Source organism: Gouania willdenowi, chromosome 17 (genome assembly GCF_900634775.1).
Source record: "Gouania willdenowi chromosome 17, fGouWil2.1, whole genome shotgun sequence".
NCBI lineage: Eukaryota > Metazoa > Chordata > Actinopteri > Blenniiformes > Gobiesocidae > Gouania > Gouania willdenowi.
The window spans coordinates 31,099,802-31,126,081 of NC_041060.1; positions in this window are offsets into that span (position 1 = coordinate 31,099,802).

The following is a 26,280-nucleotide window of genomic DNA, read 5'->3' on the forward strand; positions in this document are numbered from 1 at the left end:
GCAAACACATTTTGGCCGCTAACTTTCACATTTTAATTCACATCTTCAAAAACTTCATATCCCATAGTTCACTATATAGAGTCGCATCTTCTAACATAGGCCACGCCCACTCCCACGGCATATTGCTTTTTATAAGTCATTACATTCCAAAAACCTACTTTTTCGAATTACTCCTTGGGGTTTTGTCTAATCGGCATGAAACTTGGCACGTAGAGTATTCAGTTGGATCTGTTCTAAAGTTGATAAAATAATTTTGTTGGCTCAAAATATGCATGAATAATTAATGAGTAAATTTTTGGAGCTAGCTATAAAAATGCATAACTGTTGCATATCTCGGTCAAAATAAATGCTAACAACAACAAATCTGAGATCCTTTGTTGGCATGTGACTATAAGAAAATAAGCAAAATTTTAATAATTTTCGCCATTAAGGGGGGCTGCAAATATGGGAAATGTTTATCTCATAAAGACCAATTTTTACCAAATTTGGTGGGTATGACCTTGGGTCGCTCCTGGGGCTGTATCTGGAAGTTAATTGTGATTGGTCAAAGTGGGTGTGGCTTATTACAACATAACATATAAATAAACAAACCTTTATATCAGCTGAAGTAATATGTTGAGGGCTGTGAAATTTACAGGGTACATATATAAAAGTACAAAGATCACCCATACAAAAATGTGCACCACTAGGTGGCGTTATAATGGGTGCAAATGCATTTTGGCCTGTAAATTTCACATTTTAAATCACATCTCCCAAAACTTCATATCCATCTGTTCACAGCAAATGGCACCTTGGTCTGTGTCCTGACGCTCGCCACAAGCCGTCATCCTTTGTAAGGAACTTTCATGTGCTCCGCAAAACCTGGGTGCCGAGTCGCGCGGGAAGGCTTGGCCCCCTTTCATAACTGCTTGCAGTTCTAGTTTTTATATTTTTTTCATTTGGTGTATTTTTCTGTAATGTATGTTTTTAGGAGTCATTATGTGTATTTTTGTATCTTTCTGTTGTCTTTTTGTGAATTTTTTATATAATTGTTGTTTTTTGTTGCCATTGTAGTGTGATTCTGGAGTCATTTTGTGTATTTTGTGCATTTCTGTTTTTATTTTTTGTATAATTTTTATATAAATAGTTTTGTGTATTTTGAGTCATTTACATATTTTGAGTCATTTAACACACACGCACGTGCTTTAGCCGTACACATGCAAGCACATCAGTGACTCATATCAGGCCCAAAAAGTGAGACTTGAGAGCTTTACTAGTATATAAGTGTGAGTGTGGCTGCTCAGACGCCCTTGCCCCCTCTCCGGTGTCACGGTCTGAGTTCACATCGTACTAAGTTCCTCTTAAAATCTCAGTACGTGACTGCTACATACTGAGATGTACCCTTAATGGGTTATACTGATTTTAAAAAATAAACTTACATTAGCAATGTATAATATAATCATGTTTTTTTGGAAAAAAAAACATTCATTTTCGTATGAAGCTCCTTCTTGTCGGTGTCTGGTGATGGCGTGCCCTTCACCATGAAGAAGATTAACTTGTCTATCATTTCTTTGTGGCGTTGGAACCTCTCCTGCCTCATATATTGAGCAGTTACATTTTTGTAGAAGAAAAGGAGCCATTCAGCACTCGTCAAATAACATTAGCTTTGAAATAATTTTTTTTTATCTCAGTACGGCGGAAGTAGAAAAAAGCTAAGCATAAGTTCATTTTTCAGTAGTGCGCATGCTTATAACCGATCTCAGACCAATGTGAACTCAGACCGTGACACTGTTCTGAACTATCTTCCTCTCTCTCACCTGTGTGTTTACAGTCTGTGTCTGCTTGGCTGTGTGCGCAGCAATTGGCTCTGGCTGCACACGTGAGTCTAGCTTGGGTGAGGAGCCGTGCAGTGAAATAGATATCGATGGTGCGCTAGCGCCCCCTCACAAACTGAGGTCAGAAGCTGAATAGGTTTCACTTCCCGTGCCATCCAGAAGTGAAATAAAATTAAAATAAACATTTGGAAATGACCAAATTACTCCAAAAAAACAGATGCTCAAACTCGGGGTATTTGGAAGCCTCTCTCGGCTTTGTGTGCGTTCAGCATGTACATCAAGGTGTGCATTTGGTTATATACCACGTGGTGAAAATATTAGTGTTTATAATGCAGTATCCGTGAAGAAACTAGCTTTTTTTGCTGTTCACTTTCACCACAGTTCTAAACAGCGAACGGTCAAACAAACATGAAAATAAACGTTTTGAAATGACCAAATTACTCCAAAATAACAGATGCACACACTCGGGCTATGTGCAAACTGTTGACAAAGTTTGTATGTCTGTAAGCGATCTAACTACAATCTACTGAGCTATAGCTAGATTCAATAAACTGCATTTTCAATGTATTTTATGAAGACCATGTGATTTAACCACACGAAGATTTAACGTTGACTTTATTATTTATTTAGTGAGGATATTAATGAGCACACAGTACACCTACTTGACGTAAATATGCTGGACTTAGCTAAAAGCTAATTTGCATCCATAGTATTACAACATATTTGGACATACGTGAACATAACAAAAACTAACGTACATAAAAATGAGCTATATAACAAACAAAATAGCGTAAAATAAAATTCCCCAAAAATGAATAAGAAAATAAGAGATAGTTTTCAAAGGGGCTACAACAGAGAGACCTGTAAAGTGTTCATCACTTTTTACACATGTTCACAGGTTCGGCTACTGTTTGATACATCTTTGAACTGTTGTGTTAAAAAGCAGTAACTGTTGGAATTTCTCTCATCGTAACTGGGAGACTATATCAACTCGTCTGTGGTTCTCTGAACGCTGATCTAGTACTGAGTAAATTTCCTCTTAATCTAATACATTCCTCCAAGGGGCCAATCAGCGTAGAGATTTGTAAATAAAACAACTACATTTAAATGTGTTTTAAAAAAATTTGAACCTTAACAAATTGCAATACTGAGATGATGATGTTTTTTGGGCAAACGCCTTAATTGCTTTTTTGTAGGTTTTAGAATAGTGACGTCAGCAAATGACCAGATTGTAAAGCAATAGTCAATATGCGACAGGATCATTCAACGTAGGTATGATTTATAATAATTCAGTTAACCTTGTGTAGTGGTGTAAAGCATCAGATTTGGATGCAGAGCCTCATCTAAGTTGGTTTCCAAGGGTAATATATGTTAAATGTTAGTAGTTTGGGTGATGTCACATTTTCAGTGCACAAATAAATCTCTTTCAGAAATACACATCTGTGGCTTTTTTAATGTGATGTTTATCTCTTAAAATACATTAGACCATTGCAGGAGTGTGCATCTGTTGCTTTTATCTCTTAAAATACAACCGACTGTTGCTTGACTTCAGATAATCTAGGAAAGTCCAAAATCTCTTCCCGTCTGTGTCACAATTTTACGCATATCTTTTTATTAATGTTCACGTTCTGTCTTTGGACAAAATGTTACTAAGGTAGCTTTAACTGTTGAATTGCCAAGTCTGATCAATTTGGCGTCATGCCGAGTCCAACACAATCAATCCAATCAGAGTGCCAGCTGGTGAATGGGGAGTGCAAAAAAGTAAATGAGATCACTTCCAGCTTCCATGGCTACCAGCATGGACAGCCTCTGGATACTAGCAAATAGGCCTATGCATGGCCATCCACACGGTGAGTCAGTCTAATAAGCATCCTAAGTGGAGAAGCAGCAGTCAGGTCGTCTCAGCAGGATGTGAGGCAAGTCTGAGATTATTACTTCTTTGGCTCTAAAGCCCGGTAACTTTAATCAGTGTGCAGCACCGGAGACATGGTGTCATCAAAAGGTTTGCGTCAGCTTTGAGACATAATAATGTTGAACAAAGAAGACTGTTGAGAGTTAAGCCGAGCACAAAGAAAGAGGAGAGTGTGGTGGATTTACTTTTCCTTATGGACTGGCAGAGAATACAGTATATTTTTCAACTCCAAAGGTCAAATCAATAGTCCAGAGGATTTTGTCTTGACCACAGTTCTTAAGGATTTTCAAACTCTGTCAGGGAGTGATAACATCTTTTTATCACCATTTTTATTCTTCCATATTTTTTCTTCTTCTATTCCCACATGCCACACATGAGCCCTCATTTATCAACCTTGCATGAAAACGAGTGCAAATATGTGCACGTTGTGTCATACGACAGCACCAACGTGGGACTTATGAAACATTCATATCTGACCAATCCTAACGTACCAATGATCGGTTGTTGATAAATACAGTGGCTGAATTTAAGAAAACAAAAAACAATCTATCAGTGACTTAGAAGCATTTTTTTTTTTTTTTTTTTTTTTTTTTTTGCTTTATTGAAAACAATAACATCTGAACATTGGTTTCTAAAAGAAAAAAACAACACTGAGACAAGGCTTTTGATGGCCAAATTATTATTATTTTGCTGTCTGGCTCACAGTTCAATGTTTTGCTTACTCAATTTTGTATCTGCCCCCCGTCAATCACACAGACGTAACTTCCTCTTCATCCCGACACGCAGAGATGACCCGTTTGGCCCGGTTAGTTGATGGTTTAATCTCACGATCGCAACATTATCAATAATCCACTCAGGTCCACACATGTTCTGTGTTAGTATGTGGATCTGTGAGCTGCTGGATACTTCACAATATCACTTCATAGCATCATACTCTCACTCGTCCCCGCTTCTTCTTCCTTAGCTAATGGTAGCATCAGTGGCTAATCTCACATCTAAAGGTGGGCTGTTGCTATCGTCAGGGCACCAGTTGGTCACTGCATCACATTAGAGCTTAGATATTGAAGAAGGACCTCCGCCAGGGTGTTTTCTAGTAATCTTTGTGATAAAACGCAATTGATGAGTTTTCCTGTCAATGTTAGTTAAAGGAGCTCATTTAAACGCTCTGTGGAAGAGAATAACGGAGGCAATGAATAGTGTTTCCGTATTGAAACGGACTTGGGCTGAGGTTTGAACTAACTGCAAATGATGGCTTAAATGAAATGTTACCCACCCATTTGAATTCTTTACATTTAGACAATTCCAGCTGGCGAGCGTGAGCCTGTGCACCCCTGTCCTTCTAAACCCCCCAACCCCACCACCCACATGCGCGCTGTGCAGTGATCAAACCTCGTATCAGGGCACAGATCCTGGAGACACCACACACAAAAATAGGTTGTTTATTGGCCTCAGTTGTCAGCACGTCAGAAGCAATAAAATAACACATTAAAAGAAATTAACGAATCCCTTTAAAAGACTCAGTGGAGGCTGTGGTGCCACTGGTTCGGCTCTAACTCATCACGCATCACTGATACATCACTGATCACCTGCACGTTTTTGTGTAAAACAGGTTAAAATAACATCTCACACTTCCTCTGTATATATGCAACAGCATTTCAACGTTGGTCCAACACGGAGCCGAAACAGCGCTGCTATCTGTTTGCATGTTGCGCTCTGTTGAACCTCTGAGCTCCTGTCCGGTAGCAGGGTTTAAAGCCTGATATACAGTATGTTACTTGTCAGTGAATTTATTGAAGGAAAACCAAGGAACAGCAGGTATCAGTAATAAAGAGGGCTTTTTTTAAAATTAATTTTATTTTGTTTTAATAATCTATTCTGACCTGTTCTGAACGCGTGTCTGGTCATGCTAAAATTATATCTGTCTTGTTTAATACTTTATTTTCAGATTCAGCTGCTGCATACAAATCAGGTTTGCGTATTTGGTCGAACGCACATGGTACGCTCAGATCTGAATGTACAAACAGTCACAGGGATGGAGGCAACAGGCAGGAGTAGCACACCTTAAGCCTGTCATCAGTGTGGTTTCACATAAAACGGGTGGTGTCAGCAACATTTGACCAAACACAGAAACTCTACAGAGCAGCCTACGTTACCCATAGAGGAACAAACAATTAATCTTAAAGAAAAGAAGAATTAAAATCTATAATCCAGGCCAAAAGCAACACTGTTGCCGCAGCAAGGCAGGAAGGAATGCTGGAAGAAAAATGCTGACTCACATTATTATGGCGTAGGTAATTCCACACTGTGACAGCATGGGAAATTGTGTATTCCATCAATCTATGTTTCTGCAGTTTTTAAAGTAATGAAGGGCCCTAATCTCATCTCCGGTTTGCACTTAAGCATTTTTTATGCACCTGCAGTTAGGCGCATATTCTCCCAACAAGGCTTTTGACACGCCCACCGCATGTAAATCAACACAACGCGCATAAGTCAGCAAATATGTTCTCGTTCCATGTGGATAATTGCAAATAGTAGACGGGACATTAATTAATTTGGATAATAGGTTACATTGCGACCAATAGCCAAGCTTGTAAATATACATACAGTTGAAATTAGGGTGGCCACCTTTTCCACCTCCCATAAAGGTTAATTAACTTACATACAATTACATACCTTTGCTTTGGGTCCGTTTTTCCTCCTCCTAGGAAGGAGGAAGTGTCTCTACCAATGTTGCTTATTTTGGTTAATTGCAAAATCATACCGCCATCTATTGGCCTGGCATGTATACTACATTGTTTTTATGCTTCCTGCGGTTTCATGTAAACAGATCGTTTTGAAAACGTTGCCGTATGAATTTGTTACTTTTTGGAAACAAAAATGTAAAAAACAATGTTGTGTAAATAGGGCCTGACTTTGTCCACATTGATATATGAAGGTGGTTGTGTTGATGTGGGAGAGGAGGAGGCTGTTATCTTGTGCTAGTGGATATTTTTCTTGCATTTTAGAGACCTGAATGCATATATCACTGTGTAGTTACTGTCCCGAGCAGCGTGCACGTTTACGACTGAAGGTACCTGAATGCGCCTGACTTCAGTCGAGCAGCCAATAGAAACAACCCATGGAGCACACGTGTTTGTAGAAAGATCTCTGATCGGCTGACATCCAGCGTTACAGAGCTAGGAGAAGGAGAAGAGATTCACTGTCCACTCAGAACACTTTGATTACAAAATGCTTAAAGATGATTATGGATTTTTGACCAAATTATGCCAAAAAAAAACTTACAAAATGCAGCTTTAATTTAATTTATTGATTTTTTGGGTGGTTTTTCATCCAGGCCTTTTCTTGATGTTATTTTTTATTTAAAGAACAATTACACTGAGGCTACATTTGTTCATTTTATCTTCAAGTTTTGAAACAACTGTGATCTGTTCATTTGTCAGTGTTTAGAGTCTGTAAATGCTTCATTCATTGTCCCAAAAAATAAAATAAAATATTTACAGAAATACAAGCAAAGTCAAGAAATCAAGTTTAAAACATGTACAAGGGCTTCATAGCACAGTTCAGTGTGTACAGCGCTCTCCCCAACAATGCTGGAGAGCAGCTATTATAGGCTGACCTATGATTTAGCACAACCTAGGCTGGAGGACATGTACATCCTTAAAAATAGCCATTTATGTTTCATAATAGATAAGGTGAGGGTTATATATATATATATATATATATATATATATTCTAATTTGGTAATGGTTCTCCAGGGATTTTTTTGTTTTTAGCATTTATGCATTTCTCTACAATTTTGTTTTATGGTTTACTGGCCCATCATAATTTCTTCTGGTAAATTTGCTGTGAATTTTGAATTGTTTCTAACCCTGACAGAACACCAGATTTGTTTTGTTCTCTCGATTGTTGCGAGCCAAAGATGGTGGTCATGTAGTGAAGGTTTTGCCTGGGTTTCTATATGTCCATGTGTCATATTTAGGACAATCCTTTTTTTCCCTCTCTGGGATCCCTCTCAGCATCCACCTGTCTTTCCCACTGTATTCACTTAATTCCTTATTTTAGTATGAATTAAGTGTGTTTTAATGGTGTTTTTACATTTTACTATATTGCTATATATACTTAACTGTAACTTTTAAATGAATCGATGTCATTAGTTCTAATTTTATACAGGTTTGAGTGATTTGTGTTTTACATCTCCCACGTTGCCTTGTCAGTTATATTATTTCCCCTCGTATTTGTGCCACACTTGTATGTTTGCCTTAACATATTCATACGAGCAGCAGTTGGCCTCAGCTTGTTTGTTAGATACCCTTCATTCTGTGTGCACATTTTGGGTTTTATAGCTGTTTATATATAGTGGTGCACTTTGTGACTTGTTTGCCTATAAAAATCAGTCCATGTAAGCATCCAAGAAGGGTTTCTCAAAAGTTGGACAGCAACGATATCAACCTAACCTCTGATTTGGCAGCAAAAACCAAATCGAGAACTTGATTTTCACCTGCCCAATCTGGTGAGTATTATATATTTAATTGACTCATTTTTATGTCCAAAGCATTTAAGTTCATGGATACAACGGTCAAAAACAGCACTAAACTATGAAGTTTTATTAATGTAGGAAGCTAACGATTAAGGTGCATATTGCATTATAAATTAATGCTGAAAGAGCATTGTGAATGTTTTGTTTTCAGATATCTTTTCCTGTACCTCTTCATTTCTTTAGTGAATGTATTCCATCATATACAGTACATCATTTCCATAAGATGTGAATACACATGATGCCCTCCAGCTTCATTTTTCTCTTGTTCATCCCTCCCGTTGACTCCCCTCTTTTATAAAGATTTGACTATCTTCAACAGGAGAATTAACTGTTAGCGAGCAGAGAGAAAAACAACTGTTGTTTTAGGGAAAAAAGTTTTTCCCAAGAAAATGTGGGGAAAGGTGTTCACAGAAGATTAGTGAGAGACTGCGTGGGATTATATTTTTTTGTACGGTAATTCTTTTCCTGGTGTATTCATGGTTTGTAGGATTATAACCTTGTACTGTTGGGCATTCTATGTTTGCATCCACGTGTATTTGAGTTCAGACTTGAAGATTTATGAGTTGAATCAAATAAACTCCTTGCAATTAAAGTATCTCAAATTATTGCCGGCGAAACAGGAAACATAACATGTAAAGTTTTTGAAAACCTCCTTAAAATAAATGTAGAAATGTTCTTTGCATGCTATATTAGTCAACTGGGAAACAGATAGTTTACCTATTAAAAACAACTGACACAAATTAAAGTCAATCTTTATTGTATTAAGTTAAAGTTTTAGAGTTATTTACTTCCAATGTACAGAAGGCAAGGCAACATTATTTGTATAGCGCATGCTTGTATACACAAGGCAACTCAATGTGCTTTACATGATAAAACATTCAACTGTTTAAAATCAATAAGAACATTTAAAATCATCAATAAAATCAATTAAAATCATCAACAAACACATTACATCAACAATATGATTAACTTTGATTTAAAAATGTTCACATTAGATGCTGACTTCAGCTCTGCTGGCAGTTTGTTCCACTTCTTTGCAGCATAACAACTAAAAGCAGCATCACCATGTTTACTGTGAGCTCTGGGCTCCACTATCTGACCTGTGTCCATAGATCTGAGAGACCTGCTGTGTTCATACCTGACTAACATGTCACTGATGTATTCTGGACCAAACCCATTCACAGATTTATACACCAGCAGCAGAACTTTAAAGTCTATTCTGAGGCTGACTGGGAGCCAGTAAAGACTTTAAAACTGGAGTAATGTGTTCTGACCTCTTTGTTCTGGTTAAGACCCGAGCTGCAGCATTCTGAACCAGCTGTAGCTGTTTGATGCTCTTTTGGGGATTCCTGTCAGAAGACCATTACAATAGTCCCGTCTGCTGGAAATAAAAGCATGGACCAGTTTCTCCTGATCTTTCTGAGCCATTAAACCTTTCACTCTGGAGATGTTCTTGAGGTGGTAGAAGGCTGTTTTTGTGATAGATTTGATCTGACTGCTGAATGTAAGATCTGAGTCAATCAGAACACCAAGGTTTTTGACTTGGTCTTTAGCTTTTAAAGATCGAGACTCAAGACAATTGCTGACAACAGTCCTCTTTTCCTTCTTACCATGGACAATCACCTCCATCTTGTCATGGTTTAGTTGAAGGAAGTTTTCACTCATCCAGCAGTTTACTTTTTCTAAGCAGTCACACAACACCTCAATGGGACCATAGTCATCTGGGTTCAGTGATAGATATAGTTGTGTGTCATCTGCGTAGCTCTGATAATCAACCTTACAGTTCTGTATAATTTGTCCTAAAGGAAGCATATAAAGGCTAAACAGAAGGGGTCCAAGAACAGATCCCTGAGGAACCCCACAGGACATTGGTAATCTGTCAGATTCAAAGTTTCCAATGCTTACAAAATAACTTCGCTCCTCCAAGTATGACTTAAACCATTGCATTACTTTTCAATTTAGTCCAACCCATGTTTGCAATTTGTGTAACAAAATTGTATGATCTACAGTGTCAAATGCAGCACTTAGATCCAATAGAATGAGAACAGATACTTTTCCAGAATCAGTGTTCAACCTTATGTCATTGATCACTTTGATAAGAGCAGTTTCAGTGCTGTGATGAGAACGAAAACCTGACTGAAATTTATCAAATATTTTGTTGAATGTTAAGAATTGACTCAGTTGGTTGAAGACCACCTTCTCAATGATCTTGGCCATGAATGGAAGGTTGCTGATTGGTCTATAGTTAGCCAGTATAGAGGCATCCAGTGTTCTCTTTTTTAACAGAGGTTTCACAGCAGCTACTTTCAGGGATTTTGGTACGGTGCCTGATTGGAATGAGCAGTTAATTATCTGACACAAATTAGTGACAATTGACTTTACAACAGTTTTAAAGAAGTTTGAGGGTATTGTGTCAAGGCAACACGTTGATGAATTCATTTGCTGAACAATTTTCTCTATTGTTTTTGGGTTCACTGTAATAAACTCTAACATTGTAGTTGACTCCTCCCTCAATGGTTGAAGCTGTTCAAGCTTTTTGTTACTTTGCTGGTTTGTTCTGATGTTTGACCTCTTTTCCTTCTTACCATGGACAATCACCTCCATCTTGTCATGGTTTAGTTGAAGGAAGTTTTCACTCATCCAGCAGTTTACTTTTTCTAAGCAGTCACACAACACCTCAATGGGACCATAGTCATCTGGGTTCAGTGATAGATATAGTTGTGTGTCATCTGCGTAGCTCTGATAATCAACCTTACAGTTCTGTATAATTTGTCCTAAAGGAAGCATATAAAGGCTAAACAGAAGGGGTCCAAGAACAGATCCCTGAGGAACCCCACAGGACATTGGTAATCTGTCAGATTCAAAGTTTCCAATGCTTACAAAATAACTTCGCTCCTCCAAGTATGACTTAAACCATTGCATTACTTTTCAATTTAGTCCAACCCATGTTTGCAATTTGTGTAACAAAATTGTATGATCTACAGTGTCAAATGCAGCACTTAGATCCAATAGAATGAGAACAGATACTTTTCCAGAATCAGTGTTCAACCTTATGTCATTGATCACTTTGATAAGAGCAGTTTCAGTGCTGTGATGAGAACGAAAACCTGACTGAAATTTATCAAATATTTTGTTGAATGTTAAGAATTGACTCAGTTGGTTGAAGACCACCTTCTCAATGATCTTGGCCATGAATGGAAGGTTGCTGATTGGTCTATAGTTAGCCAGTATAGAGGCATCCAGTGTTCTCTTTTTTAACAGAGGTTTCACAGCAGCTACTTTCAGGGATTTTGGTACGGTGCCTGATTGGAATGAGCAGTTAATTATCTGACACAAATTAGTGACAATTGACTTTACAACAGTTTTAAAGAAGTTTGAGGGTATTGTGTCAAGGCAACACGTTGATGAATTCATTTGCTGAACAATTTTCTCTATTGTTTTTGGGTTCACTGTAATAAACTCTAACATTGTAGTTGACTCCTCCCTCAATGGTTGAAGCTGTTCAAGCTTTTTGTTACTTTGCTGGTTTGTTCTGATGTTTGACCTCATTGATTGTATTTTTTCATTGAAATATACAGCAAATTCATTGCATTTTTAAGCTGACAGTAATTCAGGGGCTATCTTATCTGGTGGTGTTGTGAGCTTTTCAATTACAGAAAAGAACATGCGAGAGTTGTTGACATTTTTGGCAATAATTTCAGAAAAGTATTGCTGCCTTGCTTTGAACAAGCCATCATTGAATTTTCACAGACTTATTTTGTATAGTTCTAGATGAATTTGGAGTTTTGTTGATCTCCATTTACGCTCAGCTCTTCTACAGTCAGATTTCAAATTCTGCATTATCTCTGTCCTCCTCCAAGGTGTTTTCTGTGTGTTTGGTTTTCTCTTTGTTAATTTTCCACAGAAGCACAGTTCTGTCCATTAATTCAGTGGTTCTCAAACGGTTTTGGCTGAAGTACTCCCTTTCTCTTATTTCTGATTAAAGGTACCTCCTTATGTTCGACATCAACATTTTGCTTAGAATATTATGAAAAAACAAGAATAGAGCATAATGATGGAATGAACTAGTGATAACACACATTTGAAATAATCTAATTTTGTAAATAAATTGAAGGAAACAGTATTTAGTGCCTCCTGAATAGATTTATTTCTATAGTTTTTATAATTTCCCATCATCTCCAGACTGATGTGGGACCATGACTGTTCAGTTTATGTTGTAATCAAGATCATTTCTATTTTTAACTAAAATTAAACTATTCAAAACCCTATATTTTTTATGCTTTCATTTGTTAATTTTCCACACTATCTCTCTCAAGTACCCCTGTAGTGCCATTGCGTACCCCTGGGAGTACACTTACTCCAATTTGAGAAACACTCCATTAATTGATTGCATAACAAGGCAAAAAAGTTTTAATAGTTAGTGTGATGACTTTAGAACAAAAGTAAAAACAGTGACATTATAAAACCCTTGATGTGAAACTATAGACATTGCACTCGTAACCCGTGAAACAACATAATTGAGTTGTGTTTGGAAGATTAAAAACCCAACTTGTTCATGTCATTGGAGAAACTTCTGTTTAATCTTTGCAGGGGGTGGCTTGCATCTTGCGAGTTTGGGCGGCGCCATGTTTGACTAAGCTACTTGGGGACTTAACGTTAGACACGTTGATCCCAACTAATAGTTCTATAACAGATGTAAGCACCCATCTGTTCGCAGTCAGTATCATTATATCTAATCAGTATGATGTATCACCATCTTTAATCATTTAACCACAAAAGAGAAATAAATGCCCTGTTTCATCCTCATCTCTCATAACTGATAGAGTTTTCCAGAGGACAAGCACATCTTCCACACTGTTCATTACACTCACACTGCCATGTTTTTGCAGAATAGCAGCGAACGAAGCAAAATGCAAAGAACGTACTGTCATGTATTAGTATTGGCCGATACGACGCAGCTGGGTATCGGTATTGGGGCCAAAAAAGGGCATCGGAACAACACTATTTGTGAGTCTTTAATTTCAGATTTTCTAAATTGTTGGGTTTTTGTTTTTGTATTCAATTACTGATCAATTACTGTTCATTTGTTAATCGTTCAGCATCTGTGAGCCCTTAATCCAGGTGGTCAGACCGGTGTCCGTGTTGACGGCCTGACGTCATCATCAACAAAAACTCTGATTGGCTTTCGTTAGGGATGTAACGATTAATCGCAAGGCAGTTAAAAATCGATTCATAGGTATCATGGTTGATATCGATTTTCTGAAAATTGAATCGCAGTACTTGTTTTAACCAGCAGTGTAGGCGGCGGGCGGAGTCTGCTAATACTTTCTTTCTGGCCGCCTTCTACTCTTAAATATGTTAATAAATGATTCATTACCCCTTTAGCACCGACAGAATATCTGTAATATTACTTGAATATCTGTATGCCAACCGACCACTGTGTTACCAGCGCCCTCTGCTGGTCCAAACAAATATGACGTAAATCAGTGTAATCACGTTTTTTTTTTTTTAAAGTCCAACTGTTAAGGCACAAAATACATTTTCAGTTGCACTTTTAAAAAGAAAAATAACTATTATGTAGTTTTGCATTGTTTATTATAGAACCAGAATTTAAATTAATAGGCTTCATTTTCATTTGTATTATTCCTTTATTTATTTCATTCAAGATTTATTTTTAGTTAAATTGCATTGTTTTGAATAGTTTATCAAGGAATTTTTTTGACAATGAAAATTAAAAGGAAAATAGTACAGTATTTTCTAGTTTTTTTCCCAAAAAAAAAAGAATTTGTCTACAGTCCCATTTTGTAAAATAAATCGTGAGAGAATCGTATCGTGAACCCAGTATCGTGAATCAAATCGTATCGGGAGTTGAGTGAATCGTTACATCCCTAGCTTTCGTCATGCTAAACAGCTGCTGGAGTCAATACTTTCCATTCTTGTGAATGTGCGCATATGATAAAAATAACCGTGAGCGCGCTCGCACGGCCAATGCTTTTGACGTGCGGATCGGACCGCACCGCCGCACAGGAAAGATTTTGCCTATGGGCCGCGTCTATCCATTGACTTTGTATGTAATCTGGACCCACGACCAGCAGCCCCCCCACCTGTCCAGCCCGAGCTTATCTTTGTTGAATTCATGCAGCCCAGCTGTGGGGTCCAGCTAAAATAGTGGGGTTGCGTATCTGCTACAGAGGGTTCCAGCATGCTGGAGCAGTTACGTAGCTTTCTGACTATTTTTTTTTTTTTTTTTTTTTTGCTGGATGCCGTGACCTACAACCAAATTTTGTTGTGTATTTGGGAACTAGGGGTGGGACGATATATAACGTTCACGATACATTACGATACACGATACTGGGCTCACGATGATGATACAATATTTTTGGAAAAGGGAAAAAATAAAAAAATGTTCCAAAAATAGGCATGCTTTTACTTGGCTTGCTCTGGGTATGACCTTAAGAATATGAAAATGAAATAAACAATAACATAAACATAACAAATCTTTCTTATTTTAAGTGCCACTATGCAAATAGAATGCCAAAACAGAGATTGCCAAATTCATGATGGTTCGTGAAGTTTAATTGCATAACAAGTTTTTGAAAACTTCAAACAAGAAGTAAAATAACAAACTAAAACAGTTTACACAATTTTAAGATATGGTCATGTTCTTTTTCAACAGTATTAGCATACCTACGTTTTCTGGCAGCAACTGAGACCTTTGAACATTGACTATGTCTCCTGCAGTTAAAAGACACCACCGATCAGGACAGATGTACTACGATATCATTGATGATACATATTTTGACGTTTTAATATCCCAATATCTTGTTGCACGATATATCGTCCCAGCTCTAATGGAAACGTATGCACAATGACAATAAAAAGGATTTTGATTCTGAAATACAGAGACTATTAAAGGTCCAGTATTATGCTATTTTTCACCAATCTCTATTTGTTCTAAGAACCCCAACAACGTAGTATTTGAGGTTTATTTTCCCAAACTCGCCTGTTTTCTGGAGTTTTAGCCCTCTGAAAAATCAATTTAATGGCACTTCTAAAAACAGGCTTTTTGGGGCCTTCATGCATATGAGTGGGTGTGTGTGTAGACGCAGATTTCATGTCTCGCTTTAATAGAGGGAGATTACCATAGCAATTATCTTTTGCTATCCACACACTTATTGTTCTGAGCCAGAAGATTGCACATTACAGTAAAACACATGGCTATTTAAGCGGCTATTGTGATTGTGAGTCTGACAAACGCTGCTCCACGGTGTGTTTATCACATCAACAGTGGAGTCTGTGCTCTGTTTCAGCTGTTTCAAACAATCACTGGAGCTCACTCACTTTCTTGTCATCCTCACTTTTCTGACCACATGATTAGTTCCTTTAAGACAATAGTCCGCTGTTTTGTCCAACTGCTGCGTCGCAGTGGGTCACAAACAAGTCAGATCGTGTTGAAGGCGATATAACGGCTGGTAAAAGTGGAACTGATTGTGAGCGCTCACACTGCGCATTGGTTTATTTACAGTATATACTGGATTATCTTTATAAAAATATATTATCTGTAGATAAAGGGACTAGTGGTTAAGGGAGCAGGCTATTATTAATAGGCTCACTGGTTCTAATCTCCCTGGTCCATCACTGTGGGATGTTGATCAGGGTAATATGGGCCAAAACTCATATCTCAATATATTTTCTCAAAATGTTGATATATGATATAAATCTAGATAATTTTATCAAATAAAGTCTGACCAGAAAGACAATTCTGGGTTAAATTTGCTAGTTCAAAATGCTACAACGAACAGCTGCACCCAATAATTCATCTAACTGAGCTTTACATGCTGTTCTGAGAAGTAAAAGTAGCGACTCCTAAAACTAGTATTTTGATACATAATAAGCTATAATATATATGTTAAATTTTATAGTTTTCTATATTGCCAAAATAGAAACCTTGATACATCTTGAATCTCGATATATCGCCCAGCTCTAATTCCTAAATTATAAAACAGCCTAAATAAAAACATAAATGGATATATGAAGCACATGTTTATTTAATATACTTACAGTTTATATACAAGTCAACACGTTGTATATTTACTGTTAATTTCACTTTGCTGGTTTTTAAGTTAAACATTAACATTTTATTTTCATTATATATTTTCTTATAATTTCTCATGCTCACTCATGTGGTTCTCTGGTATTCACTTAGACTTTACATTCTTTAACACTTTTTTAAAGCAGTGTATATTTGTGGAGCTTGTGATTGGCTGATTTTTCATGGTGACTTACGTCATTCCTTTTGCTGTGGTAGACGTTAAAATCTCAGTTATTAATCGAACACAACATGTAACTGTGTCCCATCCTGCTGCTCTTTAGGAAGATAAACTCTTTGTCACATTTCACAACGTATTTACAAGTTCTTTGGTTTTTTTTTCCGCTGGAACTTCTTCATTCATCATCTCTTATCTGAGTTGTTTCCGGGTTTGTTGCTGTTGTCAGCACTAATCTCGCGAGAACTGCCACTCAGGCCATTTCAGGAGGCAGTTCTCACGAGGCTAGTGACAGCATTCAGTTTAGTAAGGCATGTTTTAATTATTATTACATTAAAATACGGGATATTTACGGGAAAATACTAATACTGGAAGATGGCGGGAAAGAGGGGTAAAATACGGGAGTTTCCCAGCCAAAACGGGATACTTGACAGGTATGACCGGGGCCCCTGAAGGGACTGTCCTCTCTCTCTTCCTCTTCACCACCTACACCATGGATTTCATACCTGTCATCTCCTAAAGTTCTCAGATGACTCTGCAGTGGTTGGATGTATCAGAGAGGGTCACGAGTTGGAGTACAAGGCTGCTGTGGACAGTTTTGTCACATAGAGTGAGCTGAACCATCTACAGCTTAATGTGACAAAGACTAAGAAGCTGATTGTGGACCTGAGGAGAAACAAGAGGCTGGACACTCCTGTCTCATTGTGGAGCAGTACAAATACCTGGGAGTGGTGATTGACAATAAAATGACTGGGGGAAGAACAATGACTCCCTCTACAGGAAGGGCCAAAGCCGCCTCTGTTTTCTGAGACGGCTGAGGTCCTTCAACATCTGCCGAAAAATGCTGAGGATGTTTTATGAGTCTGTGGTGGCGAGTGCGATTCTCGATGCTGTTGTTTGCTGGGGGAGCAGACTGAGGGTCACAGACTCCAACAGACTCATCCACAAGGCCAGTGATGTTGTGGGGATTAAACTGGACTCTCTGACAGTGGTGACAGAGAGGAGGAGCCTGTCCAAGGTGAAGGCCATCTTGGTCAATGAGTCCCACCCACTCCATGATGTGCTGGTCAGTCACAGAAGCACCTTCAGCACCAGGCTGATCCAACCACGGTGCTCCACAGAACGCCACAGGAAATCATTCCTGCCTGTGGTGATCACACTATATAATTCATCACTGTCAGCTTTGATTGTTGTAAATATCTGAGTTATTATTATTGACATCAATTTATTTTTTACTACTGTAATGTGTGCACTGGTATTTAATCCTTATTTAATGAAAAGTCTTTTACTTAATTATTTAAGTTTCTTTCTTTCTTTGTTTAATCTTTTTATTTGTAATATTTCTTGAGCGGCTGTAACGTGAGTAATTTCCCCCTGGGATAAATAATGCACTTCTGATTCTGATAAAGTATAATGTATATTCTATATTAAATTGCAGTGTTTGTTTTACCCGTGAGGTAGTTTGAGAGGAAGGAGCTCACATTCTTATTGGGTAGGAGGAGCCAGGATTGTCAGGAGAGAAGTTTCCGTGTTGTCACGTTACAACTTGAGAAAAATCCGTCTTGTCCATTTACAAAATGTGGAATAACTTTTTCATCTTTGGCCCACTGAATGAGGGTAAAAAGATGTACGTATATGACCAATATGAAGTGTATTTTTCTTAATACTGCCCTTTAACACCATGAGCACCACGCACAGCTGTTAAATTTGAACAGACTTTCCCCTCTCTTGCTATCTTAGAGGAGGAGAATAACAAACTGAGGAATGTTTGTGTTGCCTCCTCTGTCTAAGACCCTTTCTAAAGCTGTGTCTGTGTACCACAACAAGAGTGAAAGAGAGGATGACATACAGCTGTTGGAGTTAAAAATAAACAGAAACCGCACTAGGCTGAGAGCTGGTGAGAGCTTAGGGGTCAGCTAAGAAGCTGACCTGATAGCCTGAAGGTCACACTGTGAGGAAGAGCATGAGGGGGGTGGATTTACAAAGTCTGAGAGAATTTTGTGAATTTTTCTAGTACAGAAAATGTCTGGAGATAGTCAAAAGTATCCGGAAATATGACATGAATACATTTGATTAAAAACATGATGACATGACATGGTGTGCAGCATCGCTGTTCCCTTTATTTACTTTATTTTTTCTGCTGGTCCCCTGTGAGAATAAAAAGAAACCATTTCCAGCATAACCAACCAGATTTACAGATAAGAGAGAAATGCCTGTATCTATCCGTATTTGGAATCTCAGGCTACAACGTATGAGATATATATTTGAAAAAAAGAGCTTTCCCATTATACATGAAGGAAGCTGTCAAGATCTCCCTCGATAATGACAGCCATGGAGGCAGAGCAGATTTGTGAAAAGAATTGCAAAGAGACAGGTAATTTATCAGCAGTAATATAACAGATCCCTGCTTTTAGACCACAGCACATAGCTGAATCACTGCCCAAGTGTCTTTCTGCTCCACACACCTATTTAACCTTGACAAAGCAGGAATAATCTTTGTACATGTTTAAATGTGTCAGAAGTAATAACCAGTACAATGCCATCTCAGGGTTTATTGACGACAGCCTATAAAATAAAGTAAGATTGTTTAATGTGTATGAACATTATAAATTTATTTATCATAAGGTAACGGCAATGTTTTAATAATATAAATATACTGCAAAGTCTGATGTCAAAGGTTGCCTTTATCACACCATAACTATCTTAATCTAGTATCACCTCTTCTCCTCACTCCTCATTGCTGCTTGTGCAAGATAACAATTATATATGAACTCCTTTGAAATACATTTCTTCTCAGTATACTTAGGATTTATTTATGTTGTACCTAAAATGGCTTGGTTTGAGTAATAAAGTCTGGAAAACTTAAAGCAATAGTAAAGTTTGGCAGAAAGAGAGGTGTTGCTCTATTGACGGTATAAGTGTAACTGAGGTTAGTTATGCTGATTTATTAATCCAGTATTAATTCCTCATGAAATTAGTTTTCAATGAAATGCTGGGTACATTGTTGCTTAAAGGTTCCATGTCATGCTATTTTTCACCCATCTCCATTAGTTCTAAGAACCCTAAAAACATAGTATTTCAGGTTTATTTTAGTTTAGAACTTTTTTGAGATATCCATCTAACAGATATTCACATTAACAGACAAACAGACAAAAGCCGGTGAAAAAACTTTACCCATGGCGGAAATAAGGTTGCATATATCTAGGTTGTATACATCTCTACACTACAAGCCTAGATGAAAACGGAACATGAAAAAAAACATTTCAAAAATACATCGCACTCACCACAGATGCTGAATATTTAGAGACAAAATCCATCTTCCTTTCTTTGTGCACAAAGACATTAATGTCTTTCAGTTCCAACAGTAAGTGCTTTTCTATAGCCATTGAGCCCAAGGCTGCTTATTGACTGTCCCATTGTATTCCTGACATATGTGCATGAATGTTTCCTACTGGGCCACCTTTGCAGGTTCCCCACCTTGCTTCCTTGGTTAGACAACGGCACTTTACAAAACGTATGTGACTCCAAACAACAAATCCGTCACTTGCAAATAACGTTCTTTCAAACAACTGCACCTTTTGGGAGTCACGTGCGCATGGCGAGCAGGATGGCTGCTGGTTAGGGGCTCTCTGCTTTCCGACATTTAATTTTGCTAACTACTTATAGCGTGGGGCTTCCATTCGATGCAGTTCTCCATCAACTGTGCTGTATAAGAACTTTTGCCTTTTCTTTTTAAGAAAAATTAGCAATTTTGCCCTGCAATGGCCGCATCAAGGCATTCCAAAGGCTCGGGCCGCAGCATGGCCACTCGCAGCGGCCCTCCACATGGGGATGAGCACGACGCAGCATCTCCCAAACTGGCTGATTTTTTTACCGAAGTTGTCAAAATGAGCGGAACGCTTCAAAGCGTAGCTACTGATGTTTCTACAATAAAGCAGACAACGACTGAACAGAATACGGCGGTGGTTGCGATGCAGGAGAAGCTAATGGAGGCTGAGTCACATATTTCCTGCTGAGAGGACACCTCGGAGCGGCTTCATACTGCTGATGATGAAAGGAATAAGCTGGTGAATGTTATGTGGGACCGCATCCAAAACCAAAGTAAGAGGAACAACGTAAGAGTTATGCTGAAAAAGACTATTGGTACTGGTGGGTCACTTTTGAAAAAAACAGCCGCAGGAGTTCAATATTTTCAACTCTTGCGTGTAAACTGGACGTACGGACATTTTGTGACGCATCCGGTGTGAACGCACCATAAAAAGCTGGCAGATAAGAGGGAGGCTGTTACAGCGCAACCTTAAACACACTCTGGCATTCCCAGTGCTGCTACGGACGAAATGGAAGGACAAAAATGTGAGCTTTAACTCGGCAAAGGAGGCGGAGAAGTTTTTCAACGATGATAACCAGGAGGAGCACGAACAAGAAGAGGAGACCTTAAATACGGCTGATTGTTGTTATTTCCAGGAGCCACATAGCAAATGCTGTGTCTGAATGTCGTCGAGTGGGCAGATCCCGTCACCTATCATGAAAGGAGTGAAGAGGAGCGGAGCAGCGTCTCACGGACCTGATAAGGTTTTTCTTATGGTTTTTCTTTTTCCCAGGCTGCATTAGGCAGCTCTATCTAAGCTGTCTATTTTTATTTCTTTTCTTTTCTTTTGTATATGGTTTTTTTTTTGTTGTTGTTTTTGCACAATAGAAATATTCTTTTTTCATGTAAAATGGTTTTATTTTTGCTGGATGCACTCACATATTAGGCTCTTCCCCAGGTGTCAGGAATATGAATATGTTTGTTGAAAATGCATGGTTACAGGTTGAAATATATTTTAAAGTGTAATGACTGGGAAATACATAACATGTATATCATGAAATATGAATGGGTGTGGGAATCCAACTAAGAGGCGTAAAATATTGGCATATTTAAAAACAAATCAAGCAGACATAATATTTCTTCAAGGGACTCACATAAATGAGGGGGAAGAACTAAGATTTAAAATGGGATGGGTAGGTCATATTTTTTATAGTATCAAACTCGGTATAACGTTAGGACTGGGGAATGCAAAAGGTTCTAGGTGGAGAATGAATGTCTCGCTTTTACAAAATGAATCCTTTAAGGAATTGATGAGTGATGACTTGAAGCATTTTTTTAAATAAATATTGGAAGCACAGAGTATATTCAAAGTGTCTGAGAAGCATCTAAGGCTTATGTGAGAGGTAAACTAATAGCATATGCTTCAAAAAAAAAAGGAAAGTCTATTTAAAATCCAAGAATTGGAAAGAGAAATCAAATAAAAGAGAATACAAAATCTGAGCAGTATGATGATATACTGTATTGGGATATTTGTGGGCTTAAATTTCAGTTACATTAAATTTATAATAAAGAAGTGGAATAATCCTTGTTAAACCAACATTTTATGAGGGAGGGGAAAAACTGGTAAAGTGTTAGCAAGACAAGTTAAAAAAAAAAAGGAATTTCTAAATATGATCCCTGCCATTAAACAAGGAGATACTGTGATAACATCGGCAAAAGATATACATTGTACGTTCAAACAATACTATGGAAGATTATATACTTCCACAATGTCTGATGATGAAAACCAGAGTGTGAGGTCTTCTTCTCTAAACTCAATCTCCCTAGGTTATCTCAGGAACTTGCAGAGTGTTTGGAAGCACCAATAACAGAGGCAGAATTTAAAAAGGCAATTTCAGTGATGAAGACAGAGAAATCCTCTGGTAACGACGGTTTACCTGCAGAATACTATAAAGGGTAAATCGACATTCTTGCCCCCGTTCTACAAAAAGTATATGAGAGGGGACGTTTAATGAGGCATTAATATCTGTGATTCCAAAAAAAGATAGGAATAGCACAGATCCATCAAATTATAAGCCAATAAGCTTGCTGAATATGGACTGTAAAACACTAAGGTGCTGGCCTTACGCTTACAACAAGTCCTTCCCAGTATCAAACATCCTAATCAGACTGGTTTTATGAAAAAGAGCTCTTCTTCTGATAACATCAGAAAACTGTTGCACTTAATGTTGTTGAGCCAGTCTAAAGATGAGCCCGTAGCTTCTCCCTAGACACAGAAAAGGCATTTGATAAAGTTGAGTAGGGCTTTCTTTTTTCTGCTTTATCACATTTTGGATTTGGACCACATTTTTACTAAATGGGTTAAATTATTGTATAAAGAACCAAAGGCTGCAGTGGTGACCAATGGCATTATTTCCCCCTTTTTTCATCTTTCACGTGGTTCTCGTCAGGGCTGTTCACTCACATTTATTATTTTTATCGAAACTTTAGCATTGAATATTAGGACAAATAAGGGATATTCATGGGTAAACAAGAACATAAACTTCTCCTTTATGCAGATGACATTTTGGCACTGGTCACTGATCCACTTACTTCCTTACCACATGTGATGGACACTATACAGTCTGATTCAAAGGTTTCAGGTTACACAATAAATTGGAACAAGTCTGGGGCCATGCCTTTATCTGCTCTCTGCTACCTTAATGCATGAAATATCTAGGGATTAGACTCAGTCAGAATTTGGATGAATTACCCCGACTAAATTTTAACCCATTGTTATCAAAAATTAAAACAAACTTTGAAAAGTGGGGAAAACTCAAACGAACATTGTGGGGCAAGATTACTATCAGATCCTGTGCATGGAGCGGACCTACCCGGACTCTTTTATCATTGTGCTTGGTGACTTTAATAAAGGTAACCTCTCACACCTTCTCCCCAAATATAGACAATTAATTAAATGTCCGACCAGAGAGGAGAAGACACTGGATCACTGTTACACCACACTAAGCAGTGCTTATCACGCCGTTTCCCGTGCTGCACTGGGCCAATCGGACCATTTGATGGTCCATCTGATTCCTTCATACAGACAGAGGCTGAAGCTCTGTAAACCTGTGGTGAAGGAATCTAAACAATGGACCAGTGAAGCAGTGGAGAAACTCCAGGAGTGTTTGGACTGTACTGACTGGGATGTTTTCAGGTCTGCGAACAGTTCTCTGGATGAGTTTACAGACGCTGTGACGTCCTACATCAGCTTCTGTGAGGACAGCTGCATTCCATCAAAGACCAGGGTGAGTTATGACAATGACAAACCCTGGTTCACAGCTAAGCTCAGAGGGCTGAGGGCAGACAAAGAGGTCGCTTTCAGGGGTGGAGACAGAGCCAGGTACAGAGAGTCGAAGTACACGTTTGAAAAGGAGGTGAGAAGAGCCAAACGTTTGTACTCAGAGAAGTTACAACATCAGTTCTCTGCAAATGACTCGGCTTCTGTCTGGAGAGGGCTCAGGCAAATTACAAACTACAAGCCCAGAGCCCCTGCTGCTGCCAACGACCTCTGCCTGGCCAACAGTCTGAATAACTTCTATTGTAGATTTGACAGACAATGGGACAGACCTGACTCCAACCCTCCTCACACCTCTGACCAGCCTCACTCCAACACCTTCACCCCCCACATCAAAGCTACAGTTTCACCCCAGCTGCCTACAGAGGCTCTCTCCCCTATCTTCCCCCCCTCCTCCCCCCCTCCCACAGAGACACCTTTCTCCATCAAAGAGAGAGATGTGAATAGACTTTTCAGGAGACAAAACCCCCGTAAGGCTTGTGGACCGGACTCTGTCTCTCCTTCCACCTTAAAGCACTGTGCTGATCAGCTGTCTCCAGTGTTCACAGACATTTTTAACACCTCACTGGAGACATGCACCGTACCAGCCTGTTTTAAGGCCTCCACCATCGTTCCTGTCCCTAAAAAGCTGAGGATCACAGGACTTAATGACTACAGACCCATCGCTCTGACATCTGTGGTCATGAAGTCCTTTGAACGCCTCATGCTCTCCCACATCAAGGACATCACCGACCCCCACCTGGACCCCCTGCAGTTTGCCTATAGATCCAACAGGTCCGTAGACGATGCTGTAAACCTGGCTCTCCACTTCATCCTCCAGCACCTGGACTCCCCAGGCTCCTACGCCAGGATCCTGTTTGTGGACTTCAGCTCTGCTTTTAATACAATAATCCCAGCTCTCCTTCAGGACAAGTTTTCCCAGCTGAACGTGCCAGACTCCACCTGCAGGTGGATCACAGACTTCCTGTCTGACAGGAAGCAGCACGTGAAGCTGGGAAAAACCATCTCTGCTCCCCGGACCATCAGCACTGGATCTCCTCAGGGCTGTGTTCTTTCTCCTCTGCTCTTCTCCCTGTACACCAACAGCTGCACCTCCTCTCACCAGTCGGTCAAACTCCTGAAGTTTGCAGACGACACGACCATCATCGGTCTCATCGCTGATGGAGATGAGTCTGACTACAGGTGGGAGACAGACCGGCTGGTGTCCTGGTGCAGCCAGAACAACCTGGAGCTCAATGCTTTAAAGACAGTGGAGATGATAGCAGACTTCAGGAAGAACCCAGCGCCCCTCACCCCCCTCACCCTGGGAGACTCTACAGTGAGCTCTGTAGAGTACTTCTGCTTCCTGGGGACCATCATCACTCAGGACCTCAAGTGGGAGCTGAACATCAGCTCCCTTATCAAAAAAGCTCAGCAGAGGATGTACTTTCTGCGGCAGCTGAAGAAGTTCAGTCTGCCAACAAAGATGATGGTGAACTTCTACAGCTCCATCATCCAGTCCATCCTCTGCTCCTCCATCACCATTTGGTACGCTGCAGCTACGGCCAAGGACAAGGCCAGACTGCAGCGTATCATCCACTCTGCAGAGAAGGTCATCGGCTGCAATCTGCCCTCCCTCCAGTACCTGTACGCCTCCAGGATTTTGAGGCGTGCAGGAAAGATTGTGGCCGACCCCTCCCACCCCGGTCATAAACTGTTTCAATCTCTCCCTTCTGGTAGGAGGTTTCGGTCCATCAGGACCAGAACCTCCAGACACAAAAACAGCTTCTTTCCCTCTGCACCCACCCGATCACCACCTCCACCAGCTTGATATCTGCTGCACTGTATATATATATTTATATTTATCCTATTTATCCTTTATTCTCTATCTATCCTTTATTTATCCCTCATCCTTTATATTTATCATTATTATTATTATTATTGTTGCTGGGTTGTTCTTTGTTGTTTTGTTTTTATTTCTTTTTGTTGTTTGTTTTGTGCACCAACCACCAAGTCAAATTCCTTGTACTGTCCTTAAAACTGTACATGGCCAATAAAACATTTCTGATTCTGATTCTGATTCTGAAAATGATTACAGCCCCTAAGTTTAACTATGTGCTTATGATGTTGCAAATTACAATCCCACTTGATATTTTTACAAAGTATTAAAGTTTAATTAAACATTTCCTGTGGGGAGGTAAAAAGGCTAGAATAAAATTAGAGAAATGATATGCCCCTATAGAGAAAAAGGAGGTCTGGGACTTCCAGATTCAAAACTTTACTCCTTGTCATTTGAAATGACTAAAGTTGTAAAATATTGGGAGGACAATGAGAGAGGACAAGAATGGTTAAACGTTGAAGTAGATATTTGTTCACCGTTTGATCCAAGACACAAGTTATCTCAACAGCCTGACACAACAAACCCGGTTTTGATTCATTCTTTTGAAGTTTGGTCAAAAGTACATAAAATGTTAAGGCTGTCACATTATTTACAAAAATATGCATCGCTCTGGAATAACCCTGCTATTTGTATTGGCAAAACACCTGTTTTTTGTGCACAGTGGCATTCGCGTAGCATTTGTACTATTGGGGATTTATATAAGGATGGGCAATGTATGTCCGATGA